The 11,679-nt window shown below is 35.8% G+C and overlaps 1 long non-coding RNA gene across 1 annotated transcript in view; it reads left to right on the plus strand.

Moving 5' to 3' along the window:
* Positions 1-11,679, plus strand: part of LOC141579421 (uncharacterized) — a 36,866-nt gene that overhangs the window by 9,472 nt on the left and 15,715 nt on the right. The gene's annotated exons all lie outside the window — the stretch shown is intronic.

Here is an 11,679-nt window from a genome sequence, read left to right on the forward strand (position 1 = left end):
CTTGCTGCACGTGGAACCTCAGTTCTTTATGTTCAGCTTTTGCTAAAGTTCTCATGTCAAGTTTATACTTTTAAAAAATATTAAAATATGGCACTGTCTTGTTGTAAAGGAGATACATATAAAGAATCTGAATAGCTCAGATTACAGATTTGAAACAAAGGTAGAATTCAATCTCTAGTTCAAGAAACAAATCATATAGTTAGTGAGCGTGGTTTGACATTTTCTGGACAGAAATCTAATAAACTTGTAGATCTGCTTTTTAAAGCACTGAAAGATTAGAAGATGAAAATTAGGAGGAGGTGTGGGGGAAGGTATAGCTCAAGTGGTACAGTGCATGCTTAGTATGCAGAAGGTCCGGGGTTCAATCCCCAGTACTTTCTCTAAAAATAAATCTAATTACTCCCCCCCAAATAAAATTTAAAAAAAAAGGAGGCGGGAGGGAAGCTGTTATATGAAAGTCAATTGACAGCTAAAAGGAGGGACATATAATAGATAATAAGGGGAAAAACTAGAATTAAAAAAACCCGTAAACTAAAAATATACAGCTGGCTCCAGCCCCACTTAGGATTAAACAGCTTTACATAGTACCTGTTTACATGTACCTTTGTCACACAACACATACACACACACACACACACACACACACACACACACACACACACGCAACTAAAAGCGGATGTAAAGAGAGCAAGAGAGGGCGAATAATTTATCTATTAAGACATATCCTGACTGTCCATCTATCAAAAATCACAAATGCATGTATCCTTTGGTCCAGTCATCTCACTTCTGGGAATTTATCTCACATGTAAAAAACAATATATGTACAAAATGACTCATTGTGGCATTATTTATAACTGCAACAGATTGGAAACAATGCAGTAAGTATGCCAGTAGGATTGAAAAATAAATTATGGTACAGCTGTATATGGAATACTTTGTAACTATGGATAGATAGGTAGGTAGATAAAACTGGAACCTTTTTTACTGATGTATAAAGATCTGCAAAACACTGTTAAATGAAAAAGTAAGATGTATATAGAAAGAATATAGTACTGTCTGTTAATATTATATGTATATGTCTGTGTCTATGTAATATCTCTGGAAAGATATACACACAAAAACCAACATTGGTTGCCTGTTTGGTGGAGAATTGGGTAGCTAGAGGGTAGGGGCAAGAGGGGAGCTTTTCACTGTATCTTATATATTTAAACTTTTGAACCATGTGTATGTATTACTCTTTCAAATCTTTAATGAAAAAAAAACGGGGAACAAAATTAATACTCATGTTTCTGGATATTCCAGGATTTACTAAGTTAGTAATGTAAAGGGCTCCTGTTATAATGAAAGAGTTACATTGTCAATAGAAAGTAAATTATCCTAAACTGTTTAAAAACCTTGATAATCAAGTTATATTATATTGGAAATAAGCCAAAATTAAGGCCACTTATTTACTAGTTACTGATTTTCTATTACTCAACCTTTATGCTCATTTTAGTGTAATTATATGAACATAATGATCGAAGTTTAATAGCATTTTCCATCCAGCATGCAATAATAGCACCGCAACATTTCAACTGCTACTTTCAAGTGAGAGACTACTTACTAAGGCTCCTTGATGTAGGAAATAACTACAAAATACAATGAGTTCCACAGCGACATCTAGTGTCCGCTTTTTGTAAAACTTTAGATTCTGGGATATTCTTTGAGATAGCTTGTGGCCGTATGATTGGGCACTGTTTTTGAAGTCCTGAAGTAAACTAACCTAAGTCTGCTTATTAATACTTATTATGGTCTTTTAGATTACAGTGAAAAATGTGTTATTGTTCGGGGTTCTCACTATTTTATACTTTAGCTAGATTAGAATTTACTACAGCAGTTGACACTGCAGTCTAAAAATACTTAAGTTTGGTTGCTTTAAAAAGTGACTATAAAATTTACATAGTTTATACTGAGAAAAAAATTGGAAAAACGAATTCATCTGCAAAATTTTAAGTTATTAAGAGCTCTTTAATTAAAAGCTGCCTAATGCCTAACTCAAGGTATCATAGTACAAAAATGGTATATAGAAGGGACTTATGCACATAGAACAAAAATTCTATTTGTAGAATGTTGGGAAGTTAGCAGTCACCTGAGTGAAAATATCAGAGACATTCTTGACTAATAAAGGAGTAACATAAAATAATAAGTGTATGCCTTGTCACTACTAACAAACATTCTCTGTAGTATGATGAAAATGCCTGATAGCTCCAAAGTGACTCATTTACAAAAATAATACAATCTATAAGTGAACATTTACTGATAATGCATATAACATTTTTCTATTGTATCTATTTGGAATAGTCTTAGGAATAGTGTCACTGTTACTATAATACCTGAAAAAAGAACCCTTAGTATTATGTCCCCAATCCAATTTAACTGAACAAACCTCACTTGGAGCCCTATGGCCCCTTAACCAAAGAACAAATATGACTTGTTCTGTTAGCTGATGATGACAGCCCTCGTTCCATTGATCAAAGATACCCACCGGTGGGGGGAGTGTATAGCTCAAACGGTAGAGCACATGCTTAGCATGCATGAGGTCCTGGGTTCAGTCTCATCTAAAAATAAACTTGTGGTAAAAAACACAATATAAAATTTGCCATCTAAACCATTTTTAAGTGTACAATTCAGTAGTGTTAAGTATAGTCACACTATTGTGCAACAGATCTTGTTTTGCAGAACTGAAATTTTATACCCATTAAACAACTCCTCATTCCCCCTGTCCTCAGGCTTTAGCAACCACCATTTCTACTTTGTTTCTATGAAATTGGCTGCTTAGACACCTCAAATAAGTAGACTCATACAGTATTTGTCTTTTTGTGACTGGCTTATTTCACTTAATGTAAGTCCTCAAGTTTCATCCATGTTATAGTATGTGACAGTATTCCTTCCTTTTCAAGACTGAATAATATTCCATTGTATGTATATGTCACATTTTGTTTATCCATTCATCTGTCGATAGACATTTGGGTTTCTTCTACCTCTTGGCTATTGTAAATAATGCTGTTATAAACATAGGTGTGCAAATATCTTTTTGAGATCCTGCTGTCAATTCTTTTGGATATACACCCAGAAGTGGGATTGCTGGATCACATGGTTAATTTTTATTTAAGTCCTTCACCAAAACTCTTATTTCTATGACATGAGAGAGAGAATAATGCTGGTCCTGATCATACCATCTAGGTACTTGAGAGCACTGGCATCACTTCTCTGGGCCTAAGTTTGGTCATTGGTAAAATAAATGATCCCTAAATGTTCTGCCTTTATGATTCAATTTGTTTGTAACTCAACATGTGCTCAGAAAAAAGACATTGGACCACTGTATCTCAGATGCAAAAAAGCTATCTTCTTTTTCAATATGTAAGTTCCAGGTGTACAGCATTATTGGTTAATTCTAATTAATTTTGCAGGGAACCTCATACCATTCCATAGCAGCTGCACTATGTCACATTCCCACCAGTTGTACACAAAGTTCCAATTTCTGCACATTCTTACTAACATTTATTATGTTTTTTTTTTTTTTTTGGATAGTGGCCATCCTAATGGGTGTGAAGTGATATTTCATTGGATTTTCATTTCTATACCGACTAGTGCTGTTGAGCATCTTGTCATAGCATGTTGGCCATTTGTATATCTTCTTTGGAGAAATGTCTATTCAAGACCTTTGCCCATTTTTAATTATTTAAAAAAATTTTAATTTTTGAAATATTTATTGTTTCTTATTTTTTTAGGTTCCACATATAAGTGATAACATACGGTATTTGTTTCTCTGTGACTTATTTCACTAAGCACAGTACTCTCCAAGTCCATCCATGTTGTTGCAAATGGCAAAATTTCATTCTTTTTATGGCTGAGTAGTGTTCCATTTTACATGTATATATATGTATATGCATATGTGTGTATACACACACACACACACACACACACACACACACACCACATCTCTACTTAACAGAATCCAAGCTCTTACTAGAACCATTGGAATTATATATACAATATCTTTTCTTCATTTTAAATAATACTTAAGGTTACTTAATCTATAAAAGATTTCTTGATTTTTCCCAGTCTAACTTTTCTTTTCACCCAATTCATACTGGCTTCTCAGTGTTTTTTTAAGGTTATATATTTCTAATTTTCCAGTCAATATTAAAAGAAAGAAAGGTTAGGGAAAATAAATTGATATATGCTACATAAATTGTACATACTATAAAATACATTCCTGTGAAGTTAGAGTCATACAGGATGAAGATAATTGTTCTTTGTAGACAGATTGGCATTTTTTAAAACTACCAGGTGTTGATGTACAATTTAGATTCAGGAAATTTTGCCCTTTTAAGTTGTAGAGTTCTTTTAATTTTGATGGTGGCACTCAACTACTTTAAAAAATGGCCAAAAGATTCGAACAGACACTTCAGCAACTGAGATGTACAAGTGGAAAAGCAGCACATAAAAATCCTATTCAAAAATAAAAGGAACAAATGAAATGTGATAGTTCTCAGAAGCTTTATGCTGAGTCAAGTTTCTCAACCTCAGCACTATTGACATTTTAGGCGGGGTAATTCTTATGAGGATTGTCCTGTGTATTGTAGAATGTTTAGCAGCAATCCCTGGCATTTACCTATTAGCACCCCCCAAACACACACAACCAACCTGAACAACGAACATCTCCAGATATCACCAAATGTCCCCTGGGGTGCAGAATTGCCAGTTAAGAACCACTGTGCTAAGTGGTGGAAGCCAGACTCAAAAGGCTGCAAATTCTATGGTTCATTTGTCACTCTGGAAAAGGCAAAACTGTAGGAAAAGGAAGCAGTCCTTGCCAGGGTATGGGGTTGGGGGCCAGAGATTGATTACAAAGGGTCAATAAGGCAAGTTTCTGGGGTGATATATTTTGTCTTGAATTTGGTGATATGACTGGGTTCATAATTTTTCTGTAATTTAGTGGTATTTCAGCCGTCATTGCTTCAAATGGTTTTTATGCTCTCTCTTGTCCCTCTGGTATTCCAATTACATGTATGAAAGACTGCTTGTTATCCCACAGGTCACTGAGGCTTTTCTTCTTTGTGCTTCAATCTGGATCATTGTATTGCTCTATCTTCAGGTTCATTCATCTTCTTTTGCACTGTCCAATGTGCTGTTAAGTCCATCCAATAAGTTATGTTTTGATATTGTTAACTTTTCATCTCCAGAAGTTTCATCTTTTTTTTTTCTGTAGCTCCCATCACTTTCATCATTATGCTCTTGTTTTTCTCTGCTATTTGAATGTATTTAGTACTGAACCATTTCTCGGTCTGTTTCTATTGACTTTTCTTCTGCTTATGGAAGAAGCATTTTCCTTCTCTTTTGCATCTCTATTTTATTGGATGCTCGATATTGTGGTTATCAAGAGTCTGTATTTTATTGTCTTCCTTTAAAGAATGTTCGACCTTGTTCTGGAACACTTAATTTACTGTGAGGTCAGCTTGATCCTTTCAAAACTAATTTTTAAGTTCTGTTAGGATGTATCTAGAGTAGCTTTTCTTCTAGAGCTCATTTAATACTATTCAGTTGCGGCCCTTCTGGGGTCTATACTAAATATCCAGGGTACTTTACAGTCTCTCCACTCTGGCATTTTGTAATGTGAATGTCTCCCAGTCTTGTGTGAGTTCTGTAAAGTGTTCAGCTTACAGCCTCTGGGCAGGCGTTCCTCACCCTATGCACACAGTTTGTTATTTAGCCAGACTCAAGAGACTCCTATGCAGATTTCTGGAGTTCTTTTCAGGCATAGTCCCCTTTCTTGTTACTCTTTCCCACAACTTCTAACTGCTTCAGCCTCCTCAAACTTTGATGACTGTGTCCTAACCAACCAGAGACCCGGTGCTTTGCTGTGTGCTCACCCTCCTTTTGCCACGTGCTCACCCTCCTTTTGCCACCAGCTGGAAAGTGCCTTAGGAAAAAAGTGGAATTGTGTGGCTCACTTGTTTCTCTTCTCTCAGGGATCAGGCACATAACTGTCTGTTATCCAGTGTTGGAAAGGAGTTGTTTCATGTATTTTGCCTAGTTTTCTAGCATTTTATAATGGGAGGACAAATCCATTTCTGGTTATTTTGTCACGTCCTGAAACATGTGAAAAGTAATGTTTTTTTACTATCTAATAACGGACAGAGAAACTATAAATCAGTTGAAAGAAGCTAGGAAAAACTTGAAGAATAAACAAAATATTAAAGAGGTCCCACCTGTCAATAAGAACCAAGTATCCCAGTTACCAAAAATGGGCAAAAATACAAATGGGCAAGAAGTAAAAATGAGATTAAATGACCAATAAATAGATGAAAGCTGCATTAGTGTTAAATTAAGTTTCTCAATCTTTGATAAGATACATATTTTTTACTTGAGATTTAAAACAGTAAATTACATGAAATCTTAAGTACACAGATTGATGAAACTGATGTTTACATACGTGTGTACCCATATTAACCACAACCTAGATCTAGAACATTGTCACCCAGAAAGAATCCCTCATGATCAGCTAATATCCACCCTTCCCCAAGGTATGCACTATTTTGACTTCTATCACCATAAAATACCTTTGCTTGTTTTCCTACTTTAGGAAGTTTGAACAGAATCATATACCAAATGCTTTTGTCCCGGGCTTGTTTTGTTCAACATTATGCCTGCAATTTATCTACGTTGTTACATGTAACTGTAGTTTGCTTATTGCTACATAGTAATCCGTTCTGAGTATTCTGCTAGTCTCCTGTTTATGGATGTGTGAATTATTCCTAATTGGGAGCTACTGTGAATAAAGGATGATGAACATTTAACTAGTCTTTTTCATGGATATGTTTTCATGCCTCTTGGGTAAATACCTCAGTGGAATTGCCAGGTCATGGGATAGGCATGTTGGCATTAGTAGATCCTACCAAATGGTATTATGTAATTCTATAGCAGTTTCAGTTGCTCCTTCAGCTTTCAAACACTTCATGCTGTCAGCCTTAACCATTTTCAAGCGCTTATTTGGGTATTTTCTCTTGTGATGGGACTTTTCAGGGTTTTGTTAGTTTTTGTTTGGGTTACTTTTTTCTTATTTGTGGGACTTTAAAAATATATTCTGATTAAATTCTTTGTCAGATATATGTGTTGGGAATTTCTGCCATTCTTTAACCTGTTTAATAAGTGTCTTGTGATTCACACTTCTTAGTATGAAATCCAATTTACCAATTGGTTAGTGCTTTTGGATCTTAAGAAATGTTTGCCAACTCTCATGTCAATAAGATATTCTCATGTTTTCTTATAGAAGCTTGATTTAGCTTTCACATTTAGGTCGATGATCCACCTCAAATTAATTTTTCTGCTTAGTGTGAATTATGGATCAAGGCAAATCTTTTTCCTATAAAGAGATCTATTTTCTCCAGTACTATTTAAAATTTTATCCTTTCACTGACAGAACTGCATGGAATAAGTTGATAATTACTTCTGTTCCCTGGGAGTATAAGATTAGTATGACGTCTCCCTTGTATTTGGTTACAGTTCATTAGTGAATTTTATCATGTAGTTGGTGTGAAGTTTAAAATTACATATGCAATTTATTTAATATATGTTGTACTATTATTTTTTCGTGAGTTAATTTTGGTCAGTTGACTTGTACCAATTCTTGTCTCTTGGCTCCAGACACACCCCCTTACATACTCTGCTTTGTGATGCTGAGATTAGGACTCTGCAACCACGTTTGCTTTGCAGGCTGGTTCCCTGTTAGGCTCTGCCGAGTGTATGCTAGAGACTGAAAGGCTAGAGAAAGGAGACTTGTCCTTCCTGTGGACAATTTTCTTGCAGTTCCTCTGAGTTATCAACCCAGTGATGCCTCTTCTCTGTGGTGCTGCAGTTTCTTTTATCAGTTGCTGAAACCAGTGTGGAGTTTCTTTGTGCCTCCCCTCAGCTGGCAGCATCCCCTCTTCAGAGGTCTGAGTTTCAGCCTCCAAGGTTCCTGCCCCAGGCTTCTAAGTTCTAATAATTCCAACCTCTTCTCTTTGTTTTCTCAGCCTTAGGTTTCACAGCTGCTGCCGTTGCTCCCTCCATAATACTTCAAAATTCTTTCAGTTACCTAACTTTATGACTGGTCAATAATTCTTTAAATTATTTGTTCAAATACCTGGTCATTTTTGCCTCCTGATTAGAATCTGATACACTGACAAAGGGCTAGTATCCAGAACATACAAAGAACTTCTACAAATCCATATGAAAGACAGCTGGTTCATAAGCAAACCCTATAACCTGGCACACACACACACACACACACACACACACACACACACACCCCAAAGGGCACATATAGCAGCATTTTTTGGTAATAGCCCAAACCTTCGAACTACTCAAATGCCCATTAAAAGTTAAATAGATAAATTATGCTATATTCACACGAATTATAGCAGTGACACAAACCATCACTATGTATAATTATATGGATTAATCTCACAGAGTGTAAAGTGAAAGCCACTCAAAGGAGTACATAATGTATGATTTTATTAATAAAGCAATGAAAAAACCCATGGTGCTATGTTAGCATAGTGGTTACTCTATGTGGAGGATTGGAGAGGGATAGAAACTAGGAGAATCTTGAGGGGCTGGTAATACTGCTTCTTGATCTGTATGGCTATATGATCTCTCAAGTTAGAAAGAAACAAAAGCCCTTCCTTGACACACTGTCAACTCTCAAGCTACTGTCCTATCCTCTCAGTTAGAGCTCTCCACACATCTGCCCCTGCCTTAACACTGAAATTATTTTCACCAGTCACCTGACTGTAAATTTAGTAGGCATCATTTCTGTGCCTACATTTTACTCAGCATAATTGTTTACCATTTTTCTTGGTCTTCCGTCATTACTCATTCTTTAAATACTGATATTCATCCCTAACTTTCTCCCTTCCAAATCTGTGCACCATCTTATATAGTCCCATCATTTGGAATGTATCTATTGGCTAAGGACTCCCAACTATTTCTAGTTACTCTCCTTAGCTTCAGATAGTTACCCAAATGCCAACATAAATCTCCATTTGGATTTATTCACAGTATCTGAGTGCTAAATTTGGGTCAAATATTATGTTGAGTTGCTAGAATTTCTCAGAGAAATATCAAATTCAGTGTATTCCAACCCAGACTATCTTCCTTCCCCCATATTTAGTCTTCCTTTAGGATTCTTTCACTAACTGGCACCACCTTCCACTAAGCCAACCAAGTAAAAAACTCAGAAGTAATTTTTTATTTCTCTTTGGCCATATGTTATAAATCGTCTGTTAAATTTACCTCCACAGGGTAACTCAAATCTGCCTAGGTATCTCCAGTCTCATTGATATTCATTCATATTTAATTTTATATATACTTTTTTGGAATGATGAATAGATCAAAGTGAACACTACAAAGAAATGTCCCTATGAATTCCAAAGTAGTACACTTAACATTGTTTTCAAATGCTATAGCATGGCCAAATTAAGTATCTACATAAGCCCTCAGATTCAGGTAGTTGTGGTAGCCAAACGTCAAGAGCCCCAGTCATCCCCACCTCCTGGTATTTACCCTTCTGTGTAGTCTCTTTGCCATCTGACCTGTAAGACCAACAGAATATGGCAAAAGTGATGGTATAGCATTTCCAAGATTAGGTTATATAAATGCTGTGGCTTCAATCATGGGTGCATCTTCTTGGATTATTCTGGAAGAAGCCAGCTGCCATGTCACAAAGAGACTCAGGTAACCTATTACGTCTCCAGCCAACAGCCAGTAAGGAACTGAACCATACCAACTATGCTGTGAGCTTGGAAGCAGATTCTGCCCCATTTGAACCTTCAGATACCACAGCCCTAGATGTCAGTTAACTAACTACAAAGTAATGACATCATGAGCCAGAACCACAAAGCTAAGTCACTCTGATTTCTGACTCATTGAAACTGCAATATTTGCTTTAAGCTGCTAAGTTTGATGTTCCATAGCAATAGATAACATTTCTTCTCCCAATCAAACCATAAGCTGACTGTAATTTCTGTTACTAGAACAAATAAAGCAAGTACACGTTACACTGCTTTGCAATTTCAAATTATTCACTATCACAAGATCAGTATGTTAAATTCTGGACAACAAATTCAGTAGTGGCCTAGTATAAAAGCATTTGATTAGAATTGTATTTTCAGTCAGTTTTGATTTATTCCAAATTTTTTGTTCTTTGACTTACAAAGGTTAAACATTACTAATTCCTCTCAATTAGCTAAAGAACAATTAATAATATTTAAACAGCTAATAAAACTATACTGTTAATTAACAAGACAGTCAAAAACTACTTCCCGCAAAGAATACCTAAGACAAGTTCAAAGGTATTTCTAAAACTGCATCCATGCACTGCCAAACATTATACCTGGCAGAGGAAGCACTGAGTAAGTATTTGTGAAGTAGGCAGTAAAATTTTACAAGCAATCAATTTCAGACCACTGTGAATATAGCATGTCATCGAGTGTCAGTTCAACTAATGATTCTATACCAGAACATAACAGAACTGATCTGTTTTGGGTCTCCCTGCACTAAAACTCTCATGTCTCCTCTGATTTCTTCCTAAATCTTTGGTGGGAAGATGCTATGTGAATTCTGAATAGCTCTCAGTGACTGCTAATTCAAGGTGACAGATTGACCAAAAGAATGGGACAGAAGTGAGACATCAAAAGACAATATATTGCAAAAATTTGTATGAAGATGGGAAACAGGTAAGAAAATACAAGCTAAGAATGCTCAGAGTTAAGTGGCTATAGACAAAGATTAAAACTAGAAGTGAACCTTAAAGATCCCTTAAAGAGGTTTAGAACTTAGAGGCACCACCAAAGTCATGGAAGGAGCACGGCTGAATAGAAGTGGTTCAGAGTCTATATATAAGAGCATTAGTCTTTTAGGTCCTCTTTGCCATTCTCACATGCACAGACTATTTCTCAGCTTTGCAAAGTTGGGTAAGTTTTTTAACCCCTCCAAGCATCAATTTTCTCATTTGTAATGAGAATAAGAAAATACCTACTTCGTGGGATTATCATGAGGATTCAGTGAGTCAATACATATCAAGTGCACAGAACAGTATCTAGCAACATAGTAAGCATGCAATAAAGCATACTTTATCATTTTAAGCCTTTGATGCCATTTGCTTTCAAATTGATTACAGTGTATATATTACTTTGAGAACCACTAATTTAAATTAAGTCACATTTGGGGGACACATGAATGATGGAAAGATAAAGGCATTTTCACCTTGAACACAGTTCCATGATGAATATACCACAGCAAAATCTTTGCTTTGTCTCAAAGCAAAGCTAACAATCACGAGTGCCACAGATAAGTACTAAGACAGGAAAATTGAGGGAAAAAAGGAAATGGAGACTGAAATGAAGTAGCTGCTATACTGTAGAGTGAGAGGTGCCTCTGAGAGTTTCCCTACATCATTTTATGAGTATAATGGCTATACACTACTTACGTATGAACAAATGAGGATCAGATTACAACAATGATTAGAAGCAAAACATAAAGGGTAGATTGCAATGAAAACTAAAACTCAACAATCCATAAAGATCACATATAAAATGTTACCAGGAAATCTTAAAATTTGTGCTATTCGAAAAGTATTTATTGCAATGACAAAAC

The sequence above is a fragment of the Camelus bactrianus genome, chromosome 12, assembly GCF_048773025.1.
Source record: "Camelus bactrianus isolate YW-2024 breed Bactrian camel chromosome 12, ASM4877302v1, whole genome shotgun sequence".
NCBI lineage: Eukaryota > Metazoa > Chordata > Mammalia > Artiodactyla > Camelidae > Camelus > Camelus bactrianus.